This window comes from Sparus aurata, chromosome 24, assembly GCF_900880675.1.
Source record: "Sparus aurata chromosome 24, fSpaAur1.1, whole genome shotgun sequence".
In the NCBI taxonomy this organism is placed as follows: Eukaryota; Metazoa; Chordata; class Actinopteri; order Spariformes; family Sparidae; genus Sparus; species Sparus aurata.
This window is the reverse complement of record NC_044210.1, coordinates 21,651,737-21,675,948: the sequence shown is the minus strand read 5'-3', so window position 1 is coordinate 21,675,948 and position 24,212 is coordinate 21,651,737. Positions and strand designations below refer to the sequence as shown.

General features: G+C 42.2%; 1 long non-coding RNA gene across 1 annotated transcript; it reads left to right on the top strand.

Annotated features, from left to right (window-relative positions):
• Window positions 1–12,081: 12,081 nt before the first annotated feature.
• On the top strand, window positions 12,082–13,393 carry LOC115576705 (uncharacterized). Its single transcript, XR_003982914.1, has 2 exons — window positions 12,082–12,284; window positions 12,803–13,393. It is a non-coding gene; the product is annotated as an uncharacterized LOC115576705 (long non-coding RNA).
• The last annotated feature ends 10,819 nt before the right edge of the window (window positions 13,394–24,212 follow it).

Sequence of the window (24,212 nt, the reverse complement as noted above, 5' to 3'; positions counted from 1 at the left end):
CTTTGTCATGGCAGACAAAAAGGAGAGACAGCGAGATCCTCCCAGTGGCAGTCTGCGGCAACCTGTGACATGTATATATGTATACATGTATACATAATATAAGAATAGGAATAGTACAACATGTACAATATTTTAAATTCACATTTATGCTATGGAACAGATATTAATATATATTTAGATAATATTAAGAAGTGCAAAACAAAGAAATTGTGCAAAACTTTGTACATTCTGTGGATTTTTATATTCTCTATGCTTTATGATATTCAGATGACAAACAGTCTATTATGCACACAGAGAGTAACCCCTGTATAGGAGAGAGTGGAAAGTTACAAAAGCAAAAGTGAAGCAGAGGAGTAAGACACAAATATGTGTCCTTGAGCACAGGGGATGGTACGACAGGGGGGGGAAGCAAAACACCCCCAACCAGGATATGAAGCAAAGTGTGAATGCACCCATTTATGGCTTAAAACACCCCCTACCCTAAAAACACCCCCAACCAAACAACAAGATGTGGAGCAAACTGTAAAATGTATCTAAATATGGTTATGCTTTATGAAATGTAACGCCCCTTTGATTGCAATAAAACGAGCCTGCAAACAACGGAGAACTCAGAACTCTTGGGGTACAGCTGCAGGAGCAGGTCACGTGATCTGTATTGAGCTGTTGAGTTCTCCCTCTTGCAACAGGCGGAAGTTAATTTTGACTCTGTGTGATCATTCAGTCTTCTCTCCCTCCAGTGTTTACAGAGTTGAGGTCCTGAGGATTCGGGGTGACAATTCTGGTCACAACAATTTTGGGGGCTCGTCCGGGATCAACTCCAAGTTGACAAAAGCGGACCTCATCACGTGATTTGAGAAACGAAAGACCGATACGAACGGACGAGGGACACAAGCCGGCATACTTAAGGTAAGCAGATCTTTATTCTGCATTGGCATAGAACTAAATTATTGTGTCCTAAATCCTAGTAGTTAAAGTCTGCAAATTTAGTGGGGGACGAGGTGAATGATTACACTATGATATATAGAGTGAGTGAATGAACTTAAGAATAAGGAAGTGTGTGTAAATCCTGAGAGTGGCGACTCCCACAGTTCTCTGACGAGGGGCTGTTAAAACAGCAGGGCTGTAAAGCTGGGTTTGAGTCCCGGGGGCTGAGGATCCCCAAATGCTAAATCAAGGAAAGCTAGAAAAAAGAAAAGGCAAGACCAGGCAAAACACATGGTGTGAATGTTGAGTGACTGAAAACTGAAACACGATCGCACTATCTAGGTGGTCGCTGCAGTAAGTGGACGGAATCTCAAATTACAGATATATAAAGTTTTGGTGTCAGTTGTGAAGATTAGATTCACAGCAAGGACTGGATACCAGGGACATAGCGTGCCATAGTTTCCAGTCGGCCAAAACTTGGGATAGGAACACAAACACATATGTAATAAATAACTGTGAGTTATCTCAAGCCCCGGAGATAACGAGACCAGAAGAAATAACTGTGAGCTGTTTTAACATTTGGAGACTTCAAGATCGAATGACATCCCACGTGAGTTGTCTCTAAATGCTCTGAAGCAGCAAGAACAGAGAAGATAAGTCCTGTGAGTCAAAGCATTCCTTTCCAGAACACGAGAAAACACACACAGAGTAGCAAGACCAGTGAAATAAATGTGAGCTACTCAGAATAAAAGTTAGCAAGACCAGTGAAATAAATGTGAGCTAACAGGCTTAGCAAGACCAGTGAAATAAATGTGAGCGGCCAGGGACTAGCAAGACCATAGCGCTACTGTGAGCAGTCCATAATTAGAGGGTAATGAATGAATGTGTATGTGTGTGAGTGTCAGAGCAAAAAGTGAACTGAAGCAGCAGCACTGTTGAAACCTAACGGTGTAAACATACGCAGTGGCCTGTTGAAGTAAGTCACCCAAACTCTGAATTGAGGAAATAACATCTTGTAGTACGGAGAGGAACAAAACTTGTAGTACACCACTAACTGAAATAACTGATAAAAACAATGGACGGCGAATTTGACAGAGAAATAGATGATGACGGGTGGGGACCGATTACGGGACTTAGGACTGTCGAGGAGCAGGTTTTGGCTCTCAATAAAGTGATAGATCGAACACACGAACCCCGGTCAGCGGCAGAAGAAAAATCTAAGCTAAAAGCAGCAGTGATAAAATTGATGCAGGAGAAAAAGAGAAGCATGCAAGGTCAAGGTAACTTAAAGGCTGAGTTTTGGAAAAAAGAAGAGGAAGCCAAGCAAAGGGAGGAGAAAGAGATAGAGGAAGGGAAAACATGCGGACTCCTAAATAAGGGAAAGCATAAGAAAGCACAGGCAAAAGCCAGTGAGGAGAGAGCTCAATGGAGCAAATGGGCTATGTGGTGGCAGGGAATAAAACACCTCATGACTGAAGAGTCCAAAAAACAAAAAATAGACAACCCCCCGGTTCCAAATCCCCCACCGTACTCGACTGCATGTCCAAGTGCTCCGCTTACTAAACCTACACCGGGTATATATCCCTCACTGCAGATAACATCAGGGAAAATCTATATAGATAACGCCCAAGATAGTGACTGGACAGAATCACGTAGCGGTATAAGCGTTACGGCAGCTTCAGAAATAACATCTCACGCACCGCTTCCCATACCCCAAAGGCAGGACACTGCTCAGAAGCAGACAAATCATATTGAGCCAGAGCCGTTTTTATTAAGGGGACAGAGAGACGGAACAAATCAGGAAGTGCAGTTAGGCCTTTCTGAGGCGGATTTGATAAAATGGATGCGGCCGAAAGAAAAGGAGGGAGCAAAGACACCAGAAGGGGCCTGCGGGCCCGATATAGATAGGTGGGTGCAGGGAGCACAGGGAGGAAAAGACAAATCAGAAGAAAGAAAGAGACTACTTAGAGAAAAATTGACACAGATACAATTGCAGGAGGAAAAAGAAAAAATAGTCGAAGACAAAATTGCCCGATTCCTACATGAAAGGGAAGACAGAGAAGGGGAGATTGAAATGTCAGCAAAAGGCAGATGGGAATCAGGACCCTATAGGGACGAGGAAGCTGAGGTGGCAATGCATGCGAGGGGAGTATGGGGCGAAGATAACGACGGAAAAGCGTTAGAACAGCTAGAACAAGAGATCGAAGAGTCACACCGGGTTATGAAGGAACTGACCGAAAAGGCCCGCATGCAAACTAGGTCTCAGACAGGACATTCATCTAGACCACCTATCCGATATCAACTCCCACTGATACAGGCAGGTTCGAGCAATACTATGCAGTACCGTCCATTCCCCATAGGTGATGTCCAAGCCTTAGTGGATAAACTACCCCCCGTGGCAGAAGGAGGGTCCTTATGGTTGAGTCAGCTAGATAAATTGACAGCTGGCCAAAAGCTCGCGTTAGGAGATTTCAGGGCAGTAATAAGTAGATGCCTTACAGGGTCCGATGTACGGGACCTTGAGGAAGATGCAGGCACAAATAAAGACAGAGATGATATCCCTTTTACTACTGTTAGCACAAAAATGGGTCAGGCCATGAGGGTTAAATATCCTCTTCCTAGTGCCGCTGCAGTACCAAAGCTAAAATGGGACACAAAACAAAGCCCGCGTGAGTATTTAGACCATAGTAAGGACATGTGGATCAAACAAACCGGGTGCCACCCCGGAAAAGAAGGCGTACAGAGAGAGTGGTATAGGGCGGCCGTCTTAAAGGGTGTTCCAGAGGAGGTGAGAAAAGCCATGGAAAATAACCCTGACATGGCAGGTTGCGATTCCACAGTGTGGGACCGCCACCTCATACATCATTTGTTGCGAGCTCAGGATAAAGTAGAGGATGAGAGTCAGACAGTAAAAGACCTGCAGGCTCAATTACTGAAAATACAGCTGGCAGAGGCCAGGCAAAAAGCCAACGATAAGAAAAAGCCTGATAAAAAAGTGCTGGTAGCTACACAGGGCGCTGTAGGAACCCCAGATCTTTACCCAACACCACCCTGGGTCCAGCCACCTCCCTATCAAAACCAACAGCAGAGGCCCACGCGGGGGTATGGTAGGGGCAGAGGCTCATGGGGAGGCGGGCGTGGAAGGGGCGGTCCACCTAGGGGAGGACAAGGGAGAGGCCGTTGCTACTATTGTGAGGAGACAGGACACTGGGTGAGAGATTGTCCACACTTTGGAGAGCAGAAACCTCCACAGCCTCGCGGGCAGAGTGCTCCAGCTGCACGCCAGCTTCCCGTGTTCGGATGGGAACACTGGGACAGAGAGGCGCACCAACAACAATAGCACACCCCACGGAGAGGCTCCGACAGCAGCAATCCGGCAGACCCGATGCTGTCGATAAAGGTCGGCACTGACGTGCTCCCTTTCCTAGTGGATACGGGTGCTACCTGTTCCACACTTATTCAGGCACCACCTGACAAACTCTCGAAACAGCGCATTACGGTCATGGGCTTCTCTGGGGAAAAACAAACTCTGCCAATTACTATTCCACTAACGACTCAAATTGGGGGGCAAACACTGATGCACAGTTTTGTACACTCCCCCACAGTCCCTGCGAATTTGTTGGGGAGGGACCTCCTCATCAAACTTGGTGCTTCCATTTTGTGTAGCCCGGACGGGCTCGCAGTGACTTTACCAGACCGTACCACCTTACACTGCTCAGGCACTCCCTCCGGAGGTCAATATTTGATGGCTCCCGTCGAAGAAGCATGCGCGGACATATACTGGGGCATGATAAAGCCAGAGACCCCCGACACATCTGGCATCCTCTCTGCGTACCTGCAGTGGAAGCCCTTGATAGCCCAAATCGAACCGTTTGTCTCTCCCCCCGACCCTCCGCATGTGACTCTGTTTTATGATAGACAACAAACTGATTGGTATCAGGAGAAATTCAGGGATCAACTTGAAGGGGTGTGTTGGGATGTACATAGTCAAAACATTTACGTTGCACCAGAAGGGGTGGCTGCGGGTGTTGATTTGACTCCTGAACAGTTGCAGTGGTACATGATGGAGGACGAGGCTGCCCCTCATGTTTCGCTGGCTGTACATCCTCAGCATCAGGCTAAAGAATTAGGTGGGATGGTAAAAAGGGCATTAAGTGTCTCGGATTGGAGACATACTGAAATTCCGCAGGTTTTATTCTCTGACTCTACGCGCACCTATAAAATCTTGACAAACAGCTCAGATATAGCGACGTTACAACATGATCAAATTACTCGCTCGCACGGCAGAGAAAAAACGGATCACTACCTGGCACAGGAAATTCTTTCCTCACTGCCTGACCACTTGTGGGCCGAGGGTCCCACGGACGTGGGGCTCACTAATTGTACCCCAGTAACATTTAAAGTGAAAACTGATTCGCCGCTATGGATAAGACAATATCCGCATAAACCTCAGGCAGAGGCAGGCATAGCAGACACAATCGAAGGATTGTTACAAGCCGGTGTATTAGAGCAATCATACTCCTCTTGGAACACCCCTATTTTACCAGTAGAGAAGAAAGGTACAGGGAAATATCGAATGGCACATGACTTAAGGTGTATTAATGACATACTTCTTACGCCCACGGTGCCAGTACCTAACCCCTATGTGGCTCTGGCTAACCTCGATCCATCACAAACATGGTTTACATGTATTCGACTTTAGCCAACGCAGTTTTTCTGTCTACCACTCGCTGAAGAATGCCGTGACATTTTCTCTTTTACATATCAAGGCAGGCAGCTGCGATATACCAGACTCCCACAGGGTTTCGCCCTTTCCCCAGGTATCTTTAATCAGGTACTAAAGCAAGTTTTAAAGGATTGCGCGCTACCAGAAAACACCACTCTGGTCCAATACGTTGATGATTTATTGATCGCCGCGCCCTCCGCCGCCCTTTGTCTAGCTGCCACCAAAGACTATCCTCGAACACTTGGCCAAGACAGGGTTCAAAGTTAGCAAATCAAAATTACAAATTGCTCGTAAACAGGTCTCATTTCTGGGAAGAATGGTATCACAAAAGGGGGTGGGCTTGTCTCCAGCGCATCGATCAACGATCTTACATCACCCCAAACCTGAGAAGGTAAAAGACGTATTATCGTTTCTTGGTTTGACAGGCTACAGTAGAAACTTCGTGGCGAACTACACGGGATTGACTCAACCACTCCGGCAGCTGGTCAGGGATCAGGGCATGCGAAATCTTTCGGCTAAAGTAGAATGGACACAACTGGCGGAAAAAGCCTTTATCGAACTAAAACAATCCCTTGCAACCGCTGCTGAACTTGCAACACCCGACTACAAACAACCGTTTTTCCTTGATGTCTCTGGAACAGATGGATGCATTAATGGCATCCTGTTCCAGAGAAAAGGGGGAGAGAGAGTGATTCTCATGTTTGTGAGCATAATGCTAGATAACATGGAAAGAAGGCATCCTCCTTGCACACAACATGCGGCAGGGATAGCAAAAATCATCCAAAAAACTGCGCACATCGTCATGGGGCACCAGCTTAAAATCCTGACAACACACAGTGTAGTAGCGTATGTTAACTCAGAAACTTTTACGCTGACCACACTGAGACAGAGACGACTAAGTAAAATCTTAGAAGCACCAAACATCACCTTCACACACGAGGGGATAAACATGGCAGACCAGATAGGTGCAGGAGAACCACACCTATGTGTAGAAAGAGCAGCAAAAGATGAAAAGGTTAGAACAGACCTACAGGCCAGCCCGATAGAAGGAGCTAGAGATCTTTTCACAGACGGATGTTGTTTCCGACACGAACAAGATGGACTCCGCGCTGCATACGCAGTAGTAGAAGATCAGGGCAAAGAGACAGTTGTCTTAAAAGCAGAGAGACTTGAAGGAACACAATCCGCCCAAAGAGCAGAAGTAGTGGCTGTAATTGAGGCTCTAAAAATAGCACAAGAACAGGAAGTAAACATCTACACAGACTCAGCCTATGCCACTGGAGCAGTCCATGTGGAATTAGGACAGTGGCTCAGAGCAGGATTCATAACAGCTGGAGACAAACCAATCAAACATGAGACCGAAATGAAAGAACTAGCAGAAGCATTATTGTTACCAAAGAAAGTAGCAATCATCAAGTGCAAAGGGCACAGCACAGGGAAAGACAAAATAGCCAGAGGGAACAATGCAGCTGATCAGACAGCGAAACAAGCAGCAGGGTACGTAGAAAGAGCCATACTACTATGCTCCGAGACAGAGACCGGACCACCGATCGACCTAAAAAGACTAGTTGACTTACAGACCAAAGCCTCTCCACAGGAGAAAACTCTGTGGAAAGCACGAGGGGCGACTGAAGTAGATGGACTATGGCGTGGTCCAGACGGCAGACCACTTTTACCTCCTGAAATTAGACAGACAGCTATGGAAGAAGCACATGGGATAGGCCACGTAGGAGTCGCTCAGATGATGAGGAACCTGAACCACTGGTGGCATCCGTACATGAAAGACATGGCTCAATACCTGACTAAAACGTGTGAACAGTGTACACAGTTTAATGTGAAACCAACAATAAAGCCAGAACCAGGACGATACCCTTTACAGACCAACCCAGGAAAAGAGATCATAATAGACTATACTGACATGATCCAGACAGTTCGAGGGTATCGATACATATTGATGTGTGTGGATGCATACACAGGGTGGCCGGAAGCATGGCCAGCAAAGAGGGAGGACAGCCAGACTGTGATTAAAAGTCTGATTAACCATTACATCCCTAGACACGGGTTCCCTGAGAAAATTAGATCTGACAATGGAACACATTTCAAAAATAAAGACCTCCAGCAGGTGGAGGCAATGCTGGGTTTAAAACATGGGTTTGGGACAGTGTATCATCCACAGTCCCAGGGAAAAGTGGAAAGGATGAATCAATCAGTCAAAACCAAATTGGCAAAAATCTGTGCACAGACCAAACTCAATTGGGTAGATGCCCTACCACTAGCCCTAATGTCAATACGTAGCTCGGTAAATACCTCGACAGGTTTTACTCCCCACGAGCTACAAACAGGGAGAGCTTTCCCAGGACCAAGCTCTAAACTTCCTCTAACAGAAGAGGAGGGACAAACAATGACTAAAAGAGCGTATTATAACGAACTGCATAGTTTGGTGTCACATTTCTCCAAACAGGTCCAGAGCCAACGCACGGAGGAGAGTGGACACACATCCCCAGAGGTGGGGTGGGTGTTACTGAGAGTAATCAAAAGAAAGTGGACGGAGCCTAGGTGGACAGGTCCGTTCCAGATCACCGAGAGAACAACACACGCCGTCCGCCTTAAAGGAAAGGGGGACACCTGGTTCCACTGGAGCCAGTGCGCAGCAGCAGAGGAGCCACAACGTACTGTGGCCGACATACACAGAAACCTCCAGGAGCAGAACGCTGAGTCGGCTGACTCAGTAGAAGGTCCTGCCAAGAAAGGGGCAGAATAATCCCCTGCAGTGACCAAAGACTCCAGGGTAGTCTACCCCTGGAGTCTGAAGAACGAAGAAACCCCGGCTGGGAGGAGGTGAAATAGCGCTCCTCTCCTACATGTAGTGTGCCAAACTACCACCAAAAAACAGGGCTTTTTTGTTTATTCTCTTATTTTTTTTTATTTTTTATTTGAGTGTGATTGAGTGTATGTTTTGAACCTTTAGGTCGTCGTCTTAGGTGGGATGAAGGATCTCACTGTTTTCATTCTTGTCTTATGTTGGTTAGCTATTTTAGGAGCATTTGCTTGGGCTTTGACCAAACTAGCTCTTACAGGAACCACATGCATGTGAATCATCCAATTAGATGCCCATAGGAACAAAAAAGAAGGGTCGCAGGTGCAGAGATAAAAATCTATACAAAAGACGAATAAGGCATAAAGTACAAACGCCCTATTGGTATCCCCGACCCCCACACCCCTCAGTGAATTGGATCCAAAACTGGGGAAGTATCAATTCCTGTAGCCTATACCAGGAGCAGCCTCCATACGCTCTATCCTGCGATAAAAGACTCTGGGTGTGTAGAAAAATCGGACCCTTTACGGTACATCACTATTTGGATGAAGGGTTAGCCTTATTCATAAATACAGAACCGACTGGAAAAACACCAGTATATACGTTTACTCGTGAATGGGTGGAAATATATCTTAATTACGCTTGCCTATATACTGAGGAACGAGATAATCGATACGTGAGAGAGTACAACGGACACCGCACTCCGTGGTTGTTTTGCTAGAGCAGTAGGAGCCATAGTTATGCCTCAATATGGGCACGAAATTGCAATTTTGGTATTAGTCGCTTTGATTATCGTGACATTTGTGTTCGGAATTTACTGCGAATTACCCACCCAAACCTGTAACGACACACCTTAAAACGCCGCGATGTTTTTTATAACCCTGTGCATCATTCTCTCAGTACTCCCAGAGTCCCGGCAGACCTCCGCCGCTCAGTCCCCGGCGCAGCGATGTGGAAAGGTAACAGCTCAGGCCTCCATTCCAATGCTCTGCGTCGCCTCAAACTCTTCCACTGTAGTTTTGGTACCCTGGAGCGCGTTAAGAAATAGGCACGGACAGACAGGGGAGGGTTGGCAAAATCATTACTGGTATCTCACAGACGATCAACAACGAACAGGGTGGGACACACTGGTAGATGACCAAAATCACAAATGGCGAAAGTTAGGCACAAGCGTTTGGGCTAAACATCACCAACAGGTAATAAGCATGAACAAAACTAAGAGAGGACTCATCCTTTCCGTAAACCTAACCTCCCAACCTCTGAAACCTAAAAACTATCAGGGATCATCGGGTAGCACGTGTTGGGGTTTCCTCTGGTGGGCTTACTCGCCCACCAGAACTGACCCCTCGTTCAAATTTATGATCTGCGAAGTCCCGGCTCAGGCAAACGACACACGCCCCGCTCTTAATTTAGCTGCCTTGGATGCCGGGTTCTATCTAGTTCCCTCTAACCCCTCCACCGATGATTGGTTTCAGGTGGCAACGGGAATCTCCGGTACCTCCAATAATTGGCTATTGCTCGCGGAACAAGCTGCGAATGCAACAGGTGAATCTTGCATAGTTTGCATGGGTGCGCGACCGTTGCTACGTATCGTTCCGGCACCGTTAATTCCAGATTGCGTTTTCGATGTAATGAACAACACAAATCCGTCAGGCAATTGTAAAATATGGGACCAAATATTCCCAGTCACTCAGGCCGTAAGTAAGAAACCTCTCTTCTCCGCCACCGTAGCGCCCGGTAATTTCTCCTGTGTGAACCTCACCGGAACAGAGCAGTCTATCGGAACCGTGTCAGCTTCCTGGTGCAACTACACGCACACTGTGTTAACTAAGTTTACCTCCACACCTCGCGCAGATATATGGTGGTGGTGTGGCGATAAAAAACTGTTCGATAGACTGCCTATCAATACCTTTGGGCTGTGCGCGCTTGTGACATTACTCTTGCCAATAACAATCACTCCTATCTCGACCAATGAACTCATGCGGACTGAAGGGTCTATATGGGCAGCTGACTGGTCCACACGGCAGAAACGCGCGATTAAGACGTGGAAACCGCCCAACGATCCAACATACATTGATGCCATAGGCGTTCCTCGGGGGGTACCGGATGAATATAAAATTGCGGATCAAGTGGCTGCAGGATGGGAGTCCACTATTTGTTGGTGGTGCACCATCAACAAAAATGTCGATCGCATTAATTACATTCATTACAATGTCCAAAGCCTAGGGAATTGGACATTGAAAGGTTTTGAAGCTGTACATGGGCAACTCTCCGCAACCTCTCTTATGGCGTACCAAAACCGTATCGCGCTCGATATGCTGTTGGCTGAAAAAGGGGGCGTTTGCGCTATTTTCGGGGTCCAATGTTGTACGTTTATCCCTAACAACACCGCTCCAGATGGAAGTCTTACTCAGGCCATCGAGGGGCTGCGTACACTTAACCATAAGATGAAGGAGCACTCTGGAGTGGACACGTCTATGTGGGAGTCATGGATGAATGTGTTCGGAAGGTACAAGTCCCTTGTAGCTTCCGTACTACTGTCCGTCGCAGTGTTCACTGCCATTTTGACCCTATGTGGGTGCTGTTGTATTCCCTGTATTCGCTCCCTGATCAATCGACTAATCACAACAGCTATCGCTCCTCACTCACAAGATTCCACTCGCATGGTGCCGCTTCTGACCGATAAATCTCCAGACTCAGATGAAGAAGATGTTGCTGACCGTTTTTAGCTTAACTATGCTATTTTTTACTCGCTGATTTATACTGTATCCATACTTCTTGCTGTTTTTATATCAAGTGTGTGTTTGTTTTGAATTTTATTGGTGTTGAACTCTATATATGAGTTCAAAAGGGGGAATTGTGGATTTTTATATTCTCTATGCTTTATGATATTCAGATGACAAACAGTCTATTATGCACACAGAGAGTAACCCCTGTATAGGAGAGAGTGGAAAGTTACAAAAGCAAAAGTGAAGCAGAGGAGTAAGATACAAATATGTGTCCTTGAGCACAGGGGATGGTACGACAGGGGGGGGAAGCAAAACACCCCCAACCAGGATATGAAGCAAAGTGTGAATGCACCCATTTATGGCTTAAAACACCCCCTACCCTAAAAACACCCCCAACCAAACAACAAGATGTGGAGCAAACTGTAAAATGTATCTAAATATGGTTATGCTTTATGAAATGTAACGCCCCTTTGATTGCAATAAAACGAGCCTGCAAACAACGGAGAACTCAGAACTCTTGGGGTACAGCTGCAGGAGCAGGTCACGTGATCTGTATTGAGCTGTTGAGTTCTCCCTCTTGCAACAGGCGGAAGTTAATTTTGACTCTGTGTGATCATTCAGTCTTCTCTCCCTCCAGTGTTTACAGAGTTGAGGTCCTGAGGATTCGGGGTGACAATTCTGGTCACAACAATTCAAATGTGTAAACAAACAGGTTGCTGCTACCTGCCACTGGGAGGATGTCGGTGCTGCTGGAGGAAAGTGTCGATCCCCGAGTGCGACCTGACAGGCAGGACTGAGGAGCGGTTACTCTCCTGCCTGTCAGGTCGCAAGTGATGCTGTAAAGTCTGCAGGTTGAGGGTTCAAACCCTGACCCTGACTGAGCTAGCATTAGCTTGTTAGCTCAGCTGTCTTGTGCCGTCAACAAACCGTTTCAGTGAAGAATGATGCACTCGGAGTGAAATGAAGCTTTTACTGCACATTTGGACTCATATCATGTTAAACTGAGCGGCAAGAACGCTTCAAATCAAGACATCTGACGAGCCTGTTCCCTGCTAGCTTAGCAACGCTAGCTAATGAGCACTGATTGAAAGTAAGTGAGTGCAGCTGTGCAGCCAGTCTGCATTTACTCAGGGACAAATTAAACTCTTTGTGTCAGAATGTCAAACAGCCAGTGAGGAAATAAAGCAGGTTTGATTGACTCCAGGACTTTGTTAGGAACCATATTCTGCTGCTTTATAGTTCCACTCTGCTGTTTGAAATGAAAAGTGTTAACATGTGCTCCACCCTAACAACACTCTGCTGCTACATCTGATTTAAACACAAAGAAACTAAACTAACACACACATCAGGAGAGAAGAGACGACTGGAAGCTTCTGATTGGACAGTTGATTCATCACTACGTGCTTTGTGAGGATGGAGTTTGTGCTGCTGTTAGAAATAATTATTCTGATCCCAGAAATCTACATTTCACTGACATGTTGAACCTCTTCAGTTATTTCTCTGTAAACTGAATCAACCAGCTGTTTGTCTGAACTCGTGTTCCTGCTGCTGCTGCTTTATGACTGGACATGTAACACTTGTGTTAAACTGGTCCTGTTCTGCTTTCAGATTCCCACTATGGCTTCTGGAGCGGGTCCGAGAGCGACGGGCACAGACTTCCAGAACCGGGTGGCTTCACAGGACCAGATGAGGTCCGTTCTTTTTGCTGTTACAGTCTGATCCCTCAGAGGGAAGTCAGACTCTGAGAAACATCAGATCCAGCTGCCTGGCAGGTCTGCAGCTAACAGCTTTAGCCATTGTTAGTTCATCTGCACATTACAATTGTTTGTAGATGCTCATCACAGTTTCAGATGCTCATGTTGTAACCTAGAAAACAACTTTTCACTTGTTGCTCCCTTTTATAAATGAATGTGTCATGAGAGTGAAATGCAGATGAATGTAGGAGTGTTTGTGCTTAGCTTTAGCATCCAGTGCTAGCACCTGTCTTATATCATGAAATAAAAACACCATGTTTGATTCAGTTGTTATTGAGCCACAATGTTGAAATGTGCAGTTTGTTTTTGTCTGAAGCATTTCATGGAAACGTGAGAAAAATTAGCTTCATTTCTAATTTGATCCTGAAATATTGTATCATTAAAAAAGTTGATGTGTTAATTGTTTATGACAAAGTGAAATAAAGGTCACAGCTGACAAAGAACATGCAGTCAAATGAAGTTTACTGTCTGTGAAAAACTCCTCAATATTTAATCTGAGACAAACACATTTACACACAGGAAGAGTAAATAAAATGTCACAATAAAGGTTTCCTGTTAACATTTTGATGTTACAAGGACCAAATAACTTCCACACACATTAAACTAACATTTAAACACACTTTAAAAATGTAGAATATGTCTAGAAGATAACACAGCAGCCTTTCACAATAAGATGTAGTTCAGCTGTTTGAACCGCTCGTCTTCTACATGAACTGACCAAGATGAAGAAAAACCTGTTTTCTTTGTAGCAAAGATTTTAAAATAACTTTCAATATGTCTATTAATGCATTTCCAAGTATAATACTGTGTTATACTTGGAAATGCATTAATAGACATATTGAACAAAGAAAACAGGTTTTTCTTCATCTTGGTCAGCAGCTTCTTGCTTGTGTTCACGTGTGTGTGTGTGTGTGTGTGTGTGTGTGTGTGTGTGTTGACGTCACAGTTGTGTTATCACACATTTGTTCTGTTTAAACTGCATCAAGGAGAAAAATCTTGGTGTGTGTTTCTGGGATCTTGTGAGAAAGTGAAGTATTGAATAGAAGTGTTGAGATGAATTAAAGGAAGACGTCAATAAAAGTGGAGAGTTTGTAGAAATGGCGGCTTGGTTTGTAATGAAAGGAGCGAGAGGCGGCTCAGACCCGGTGTCAACATCTGTCACCTCCTGCTGAACACCAACATCACTCGGACACACAGGAAAACATTCTTCATGTAGAACATCTGCTGAATTATCAACAAGGTCCAAATAATGCACAATGAGTCAGAGACAGAGTTTCACACACTTTAGAAAGTGTCTCCAACTCAACAACTCACTAAACTGACACATTTGTTAAGGGAGTCTGGGGACTTTCTCCACGGGGACAAAGAAGGAGCCTATATTGTTCCTGTTTAGTGTCTTTGTAACATGTGACATGTTTAGATCAATAACATGTTTCTTCTTTCATAAATGGAGTGTAAATGGTGACATCAGTGTAAACAGTGTGTTCAAACAGCTGATCAATGTTGGCAGGTAAGACTTTAGCACTTTAGACACAGAAGCAGACAGGCTGGTACAGACATGCTGCCACAAACTGACACTTTTTACAAGGAGACAAACAACTTCAGCTGAAAGATTTAATGCTGAATTTACAACAAGGACACAATGACTTACAATCTGTCACACACACACAGTTTCACTACGTTAGAAAGTTTGTTAGTTTAGTTTGTGATGTGTGAAAGTGTTTCAGTATTTCATCCGGCTCTCAGACTTCCAAACATCTTCAGCCAACCGGCTCAGACAGAGAAAGACTTTTCTCACAGCTGTTTAGTTTGACGGACCAGATTCAAATCCAACAAACGTCCTGAAAATACAGCCGGACTTCAACAGCCACAAAACACTGAGAGAAACACAATGATTGTCATTCAAATGTGTTTTCTTCTCATAGAATAATCAGACAGAAATGAAGAGATGTTGTGCAGTTTCTGACTCTGTCACTACGGACAGAATTACATGTGTTAACCAACACCATCAAACTTTTAGTTTCATCATTAGAAACACATGAAACAAGTCAGAGTGTTTCAGGTGGAGTGTCGAGTACATTTGATCAGATTTTACTGTCCATTTACAACTTTGTTCACAATGATTCTTTACAATTAAAGCTGCAGACGACTCAATGTTTTCTCTTTCTTACATTTCACTAATAGTTGTGGATTTTATTGGAACAAGAGCCAGAATTCAAAACAACACATGACAGAAAGTACAAGTCAACGCAATTTAATCCACAATTTAATGGAAGAAGAAGTTTCAAATGGAAATGAAGAATCTTTTCAATCACTTTGAATCATTTTGTACAAAGTTGACTGATGAATTTATTCCAAGAAGCTGAAAGATTGATGTGACTGTGATCCTGTACAGACTCAACTGTTCAGCACTGACAATGTTTCTGTGACAGGAGGAGACTCTGCACACTAAACACCACACAGAGGCACTGAGGAACCAGAACTGGACAACAAGAACCCAAATCCAGGATAAAGAGGTTCAGTGAATGTGGTGTTGAAGGTGTGGAGGTGGATCAGTGAGTCAGAGGAGACTCTGTAGAAGGACAGAGTGCCAGCAGGACAGTCCACATACACTGCTACTCTACCGGAGGAGGAGGAGGAGGAGGAGGAGGAGGAGGAGGAGGAGGAGGAGGAGGAGGAGGAGGGGGAGGAGGAGATGAATGTTCGTCTGTTATTGTGCCTGACAGAGTAACGACCATCATTAAAGCACCACAGACTCCAGGACTGATCATTCCATCCAAACACACAGTCATCACTGTCTCCTTTCCTGCTGATTCTTCTGTAACTCACTGATATAGAAACATCTCCTCTCCACTCGACCTCCCAGTAACAGCGACCAGTCAGACCAGTTCTACACAGCAGCTGAGGCCAGGAGGTCTCAAACCTCTCTGGATGATCAGGATATGACTGATCCTCTAACACACGTGTCATCTTCCTGTTGTTGTCAGACAGTTTGATGTTTCTGCTGACTGTGTTTGTGTCGACTGTGAGCTCACAGGAATCTGATGGAGAGAAAAAGACACAACACAGCTGCAGTTATTAATGTGTCATCATCAGTGTGATGATGACATCACAGATGTGAATGAGTGATGACACAGTGTTTTGATGAATGACAGTAAAAAGACACTCACACTTCCTCAGACCTGGTGTCAACCATCGGACTCCAGCAGGCTCCACCCTGAAAGGAGGAGGGGGGTCAGAGCAGCACATCCTCTTTCAGCATGCAAACATGGACATGACATGACTCTCATACACAGAAACACAATCTGTCCATCAGGCTGCTTCTCCCTGTTCTCCCTGAACCTCTTCACCTCTGCCACTCTCCTCACACACTGAGAGTGAGCCACAGGATGTTGGTGTGTGTGAAAGAGGACCACAACATCTGAGAACACACACAAACCTCTTGTTGGATTTATCACTTCATCTTTATTTTATTGGATGTTGTTGCTGTTTCCTGTGGGCCACCTTACGCTTGCTGTTTGATCCAATGTCAACTTGTGACCAGGTTTCTATATTAGAGGACTTTTGGATTTGGACGTCAGAACTTTTGAGGTCCGATTCCTGTTTGAAGCTTGGAGGGCTTTTCTGAATCTCAGCTGCACAGTCTGCTTTTTGTTCTTGCTGTGTTTCTGCTGCTTTGTTTTACTGTGCAAAGAAACAAATACAATTTATACCTAATAAATCAATCAGAAAACATTGGACGTTGGTTCCCGACCTCTGCCACAGAACCAAGTGACAGAGACTCAGATTCAGATTCAGATTTATTTTGATTTATTCAGACATTTAAACATTTAACAGATAAAGACATAGATAAACATCAAGTCTGAAGTGGAATAGGCAGAAGCTAAGCTTATTGCTCCTATCCCAGTGTATTTACACACATAAACAATATAAGCTGCCCTTGTCTTATGCATGCACTCATACATTTTTTATTTTCAGATCGTCCCAAAGAAGAAAAGAAAGAATCTTCTTAATTTTTGCATCCTTAGCATCCATTCTCAACATATGTTTTTATAAATGATATCTTCAAAAGAGTTTTAAATTGAATTAAAGTTTTACAGTCTTTTTGCTCTTGGCCCAATTTACTCCAGACATTAATCCCAACAAAAGAAACACAATGCTGCTTTGCACTTGTTCTCACATATGTTTTTTTAAACATTTCTTCCTTTCGGAAATTATAACCACAGTCTCGTTTTTGGAATAATCCCTGAATATGCACAGGTAACTTGTTATGGCTTATGTTGTACATAAATTGTGCTGTTTTAAAGTCAACCAAGTCCTTTAATTTTAATGCTTTTAGCTTGATGAAAAGCTCATTTGTATGTTCCCTGTAAGCCACTTTATTCACAATGCGGATCGCTCTTTTTTGAATTATAGTAATTGGATTAAGATTAGTTTTATAAGTGTTTCCCCAAACTTCTAGACCATAGGTCATGTAAGGAAGGACCAGGGAACAGTATAAAATATATACATTTTTTCATGTAAAAGTTCTTTGACTTTAGATATTATTGCAAGAGATTTACATAGTTTTGCCTTGATGTGGTTTATATGGGGCTTCCAGCTGAGCTTATTTTGTAAAAGTACTCCAAGAAATGTTATTTCATTCACTCGTTCTATCTCAGTGTCATTAATTATTACATTTCTATGAACATCAATGGCACGATTTCCAAAAACTATACATTTGGTTTTGTTTAAATTGAGGGTTAACTTATTTGAATCAAACCACTTCTTTAACAAAAATAATTGTTTTTCTACTATATCAATTAATGTTTCTAAATTTTTACCACAACTAAGCATGTTGGTGTCATCAGCGAATAAAATAAGGTTTAATGTTTTTGAAACTAAGCAAAGGTCATTAATATACATAAGAAACAGAAAAGGACCCAACACTGCCCCCTGTGGGAGGCCGCAGGTCACTGTCAGCAACTGGGAATCAGTGCCATTGATGTGGACATACTGAGATCTATTCTTCAAATAAGTCTGGAGCCAAGAAAAGGCCACTCCTCTCATCCCATATCTGTAAAGTTTTTGGAGTAGCAATTCATGATTCACTGTATCAAAAGCTTTGGTGAGGTCTAAGAACACACCAACAGCATATTGTTTGTTGTCTATGGCATTTGATATTTTTTCTACAAGGTCCACTAATGCTAAGGTAGTGGTCCTATTAGGTCTAAAACCATACTGCTGTTCACAAAGAATACTTTGCTTATCTACATAACTGAATAATCTTTTATGGAATATCTTCTCCAGTATCTTAGAAAACTGTGACAGAATGGAAATGGGTCTATAATGAGTGAATTCATGTTTATCACCAGCCTTGTGGATAGGCATCACTTTAGCCATCTTCATTTTTTCTGGGAAAACCCCCGATTGTAAAGAAAGATTAAAAATGTACGAGATTGGTTTGACAACACATTCAATAATGTCTTTTAATACTGACATGTCCAGTCCATTCCAGTCAGCTGACGTCTTAGTCTTGCAGTTTTTGACCACTGAAATTATTTCATTTTCATCAGTAGCTTGAATAAATATAGTTTTATCAGTGGTTGGTATTTTGCTTAAAGCATCAACTTGATTAGTGTTGACTATTTCTTTAGCCAGTTTAGGGCCAATATTCGTGAAATATTGGTTAAACTGATTTACAATTTCATTGGGTTGATTGATCAAAGTTCTATCGTTTGTTAGGAATTCAGTTGGAATGTCAGCATTTTGATTTCCCTTTTTGATTAGTTTGTTTAAAACACTCCAAGTATTTTTAATGTTACTTTTATTCTTCTCCATAATAGTTCATTTGACTTGATCTTATAATACTAGTTAATCTGTTCTTGTATTGCTTATAAGTACATTCTGCCTCTTTTGTCCTCTTTCTCAAGAAGTCTTTGTACAGTTTATTCTTTCTCTTACATGCTTTTTGAATACCCCTAGTAAACCAGGGCTTTTCTGTACATTTATGGTTCATTACTTTACTAACTAGAGGGCAATGTTTTTCATACAAAGTCATAAATATTTTGAGAAATGCATCATATGCAATATTTACATCGTCTACATAAACATTATCCCAATTTTGTTCCTTTAGTTCATTCTTTAGTCTAGAAATAGCCTCTTGAGATTTTAACCTTTTTACTATGATTTTTTTGTTTTGTGTTACTGATTTGATAACTCTCTTTATTACTGTAAAGACTGGTAGATGGTCGGATATATCAGTAATTAAAACTCCACTTGTTATTTCACTTTCTGTAGCATTAGTGAATATGTTATCAATCAGGGCTGCACTGCTTTTTGTTATTCGAGTTGGTCTTGTTATGGATGGATACAAGCATAAACTGTACATGGAGTGAATAAATTCTGGAACAGTATTTTGTTTTTGAGGATTGAGCAGATCAACATTGAAATCTCCACAGACAAAGAGCCTTTTACTATTTATATCCTCACACAGATCAATCATTGTTTCCTGAAACTTTTCCATACAGGACCCTGGTTTTCAATACACACAACTTATTATGGCATTTCTTGACTTTTCAATCTCAATCTCTACTGTAACACATTCCATGATATTATCCAGGATTAGACACTTCCTACTGACAAGTTTACTTCTCAAGTTCTGATCAATGTACAATGCTACTCCCCCGCCTTTTTGACAATTTCTACTTTTGAAGAACGCATTATATCCTTCTATTTGGTACAAGGAAGATTGCTCTTCATAGCCAAGCCATGTCTCTGAGATTGCTATTGCAGAAAATGTAGTTTTTGTTTGTGCTAAACAATCTAAGATCTTAGAAAAATGTGTATTAAGACTCCTACAGTTGAAATGTATAATGGACAATGAATCTCTGAGATTCATTTGGGCCTCAAAATGGTCCTCGGTAAAGTATTCACAAGTATTCTTTATTTTTGTATAAAAATTGTTCTCTGGATCAAGATCATTTTGCATGTCTTGTGGTTTATACTCTGTATAATCGAACGTTTTAAATTGCAGATTTTCATAATCAGAATGACCAGAATCTGCTCTTACTGTGTTGTCTGGTTGTGTCATATATCCAGTTTATTGTGTTTCATAGCGTTGACTTCTTTCAATCTGGGTGATACACAGCAATATTCAGTCATTTGTATTGATCCAGCTCTGTTATATCCTTGACAGCGATCACTTTTGCTTCTTCACGAGGTCCGTTCAGCTTGATGAAAACTCTACAGTTTCTTGTCCAGGTGTCTTGAATCTTCCTTTCTTTCCTCAGAATCCTTGCTTCTCTTGCAATTGCAGCATTTCTCTTAGTTAGGTGCTCATTCACATAAACACCCGTTCCCTTTAATTTTCTGGCATTCCTAAGCACCTCCATTTTGTGCTTCCTGTTGACAAAGCCAATCAGGATATTTGTCTTTTTGCGGTCTTTCTGAGGCAAAGTATGGCAAGCGGCAATGTTCTTACTGTCTATTGTAATGCCATTATTATCAAAGAAGTTGATTACCTGTTGTTCGAACATTGGTAATTCAGGATTTGAAGCAGGATTTAGCTGGTTTTCCTCTCCCCCACCACTGGCTGCTGCCTGTGCATAAGAGCGTTTTATTTCAAGCCCTGATATCAACAGGTCATCCATCCTTGAATACTGCTCCAAGTCATCAATTCTTTTTTCCAGTTGTTCGATTTTCTTGTCCTTAACTTGTACCTCTTTTTTCAGTTGTTTAATTTCCTCCAGCAATTCCTTTAGGCCTCTTTGTTCAGTTACCACTTGAGTTATTTCCTGTGACAGGAAGCCCAGAGACTTCTTGATTTCTTCAATATCTTCGGCCAACTTCTTATTAGCCATTGCTTCAATGAAGATTGTACAGATAGGTATGCAAGCAGGCTTGGTCTTGTGATTTCTTCAGTATCTGCTGTTTCGCAGACTGTTTCCCTCCAGAACCTCACAAGTGTCACTGAAGCTGTCATTACTGTGCAGAAAATAGCTAATGTTAGCTTGCGTTAGCTAATGTTAGCTAGCATTAGCTATCTTTTGCACATGAATGGCAGATAGCTAATACTAGCAAACGTTAGCCAGGGTTAGCTAACATTAACTTGCGTTAGCTAGCAGTAACTCTAGAAATAATTTACTATGTTAGCTTGCATTAGCTGATGTTAGCTAGCATTAGTTATTTTTGGCACAAGAATGACAGTTAGCTAACACAAGCAAACGTTAGCCAGGGTTAGCTAACATTAACTTGTGTTAGCTAGCAGAAACTGGACTTAGAATAAGACAAAAGTTACCGTTAGCTAACACTAGCAAACGTTAGCCGGGGTTAGCTAACATCAACTTGCGTTAGCTAGCAGTAACTAGACTTAGAATAGGATACAAGTTACCGTTAGCGTTAGCTAACACTAGCAAACGTTAGCCAGGGTTAGATAGATAGATAGAATTACTTTAATGATCCCAGACTGGGAAATTATTTAATTATTTATTATTTATTTATTATTTATTATTTATTTTAGTTAGCTAACATTAACTTGCGTTAGCTAGCAGTAACTAGACTTAGAATAGGATACAAGTTATTATTAGCGTCAGCTAACAGTAGCAAACGTTATCCAGGGTTGGTTAACATTGCAAAAGATAGCTAATGTTAGCTAGCATCAGCTATCTTTTGCACATGAATGGCAGATAGCTAACACTAGCTAACGTTAGCTAGCGTTAGATAAAGTTAGCTAGCAGTAGCGAGACTTAGAATATGATACAAGTAAGCGTCAGCATTAGCTTGCATTAGCTAGCAGTAACTAGTATTAGAATATTATTCAAATCAAGCTGGAAATGATTTACTACGTTAACTACTTTTGGCACAGGAATGACAGATAGCTAACACTAGCTAATGTTAGCCAGCGCTAGCCAACGTTACCTAACGTTAGCTTGCGTTGGCTAGCAGTAACTAGACTTAGAATATGATACAAGTTAGCTTAAGTGTTAGCTAACATTAGTTGGTGTTAGCTTGTGTTAGCTAACATTAACTCCTCTCGCTAGCTAGCTTCAGCTAACATTAGCTAGTTTGACATTTCCTTGCCAAAATGAATCTCCAACTAACTAAGACCAGTTACTGCTAGCATTAGCCAACATTAGCTAGCAGTAACTAGACTTAGAATATGATACAAGTTAGCGTTACCATTAGCTCACATTAGCTAGCTTGGCACGATTGCTATGTCAGCTTGCTTTAGCTAATGTTAGCTAGCATTTGGTATTTTTGGCACAGGAATGACAGCTTGCTAACACAAGCAAACGTTAGCCAGGGTTAGCTAACATTAACTTGTGTTAGCTAGCAGAAACTGGACTTTGAATATGATACAAGTAAGCTTTAGCATTAGCTTGCGTTAGCTAGCAGTAACTAGACTTAGAACATTAACCACTTTTGGCACAGGAATGACAGATAGCTGACACTAGCTAATGTAAGCCAGCGCTAGCCAACGTTAGCTAACGTTAGCTTGCATTGGTAGCAGTAACTAGACTTAGAATATGATACAAGTAAGCTTTAGCGTTAGCTAACATTAGTTGGTGTTAGCTTGTGTTAGCTAACATGAACTCTTCTCGCTAGCTAGCTTTAGCTAACATTAGCTAGCTTGACATTTCCTTGCCAAAATTCATCTCCAACTAACAAAGACCAGTTACTGCTAGCATTAGCCAACGTTAGCTAACAGTAACTAGACTTAGAATATGATACAAGTTAGCATTAGCTAACATTAGTTTGTGTTAGCTTGATGTTGGCAAGGACATGATTACTATGTCAGCTTGCGTTAGCTAATGTTAGCTAGCATTAGCTATTTTTAGCACAGGAATGACAGAGAACTAACACTAGCTAATGTTAAATAGCGTTAGATAACGTTTGCTTGTGTTAGCTAGCAGTAACTGGACTTAGAATATGATACAAGTAGGTGTTATCATTAGCTTGCGTTAGCTAGCAGTAACTAGGTCTGAGAATATGATTCAACTCAAGTTGGAAAAGATGTTTGGCTATTTTCTGCAGGAATAACAGATAGCTAACACTAGCTAACGTTAGCAAATGTTACATAACGTTAGATTGCGTTAGCTAGCTTTAGCTAACATGAGCTAGCTTGATATTTCCTTGCCAAAATTCATTTCCGACTTCATTTGATTCATATTCTAAGATAGTTACTGCTAGCATTAGCTAAAATTAGCTAGCAGTAACAAGCTAGCAGTAACTGCAGGTGTTAACTAACGCTAGCAGTAACTAGTCTGAGAATACAATTCAACTCAAGTTGGAAATTATGTTTGGCAAGGAAATGATTGCTATGTCAGCTTGTGTTAGCTAGCATTAATTATTTTTTACACAGGAATGACAGATAGCTAACGCTAGCTAACGCTAGCTAACGTTTGCTTCTCTTGCTAGTTTGCGTTAGCTAATGGTAGCTAGCATTAGCTATTTTTTGCAGGAATGACAGATAGCTAACGCTAGCTAACGTTTGCTTCTCTTGCTAGTTTGCGTCAGCTAATGGTAGCTAGCATTAGCTATTTTCTGCAGGAATGACAGATATATACACTAGCTAACGTTAGTGAATGTTACATAACGTTAGACTGTGTTAGCTAGCATTAGCTAACATGAGCTAGCTTGATATTTCCTTGCCAAAATTCATTTCCTACTTGATTTAATTCATATTCTAAGACTAGTTATTGCTAGCTTTAGCTAACGTCAGCTAGCAGTAACTCGCAAGAAGTAACTGCAGGCATTAGCTAATGCTAGAAGTAACTAGTCTGAGAATATGATTCAACTCAAGTTGGAAATGATGTTTGGCAAGGAAATGATTGCTATGTCAGCTTGCTTTAGCTAATGTTAGCTAGCATTAACCATTTTTTGCACAGGAATGACAGAGAGCTAGCATTAGGTAACGTTGAATCAAGAAAATGATTGCTGAAGACAACTTTCAGAATTGGGTCATGTTAGGTAACGTTAGATAGCGTTAGCTTGCGTTAGCTAGCTTGGCATTTCCTTGCCAAACATAACTTCTGACTTGATTTGAATCATATTCTCAGACTAGTTAGAATATGATTCAAATTAAGTTTGAAATGATGTTTGGCAAGGAAATGATTGTTGAATTGTTGGAATGAATGTTAGCTTGCGTTAGCTAATGTTAGCTGGCAGAATCCATTTTTTGCACAGGAATGACAGATAGCTAACGTTAGCTAACGTTGAATCAAGGAAATGATTGCTATGTCAGCTTGTGTTAGCTAATGTTAGCTAGCATTAATTATTTTTTA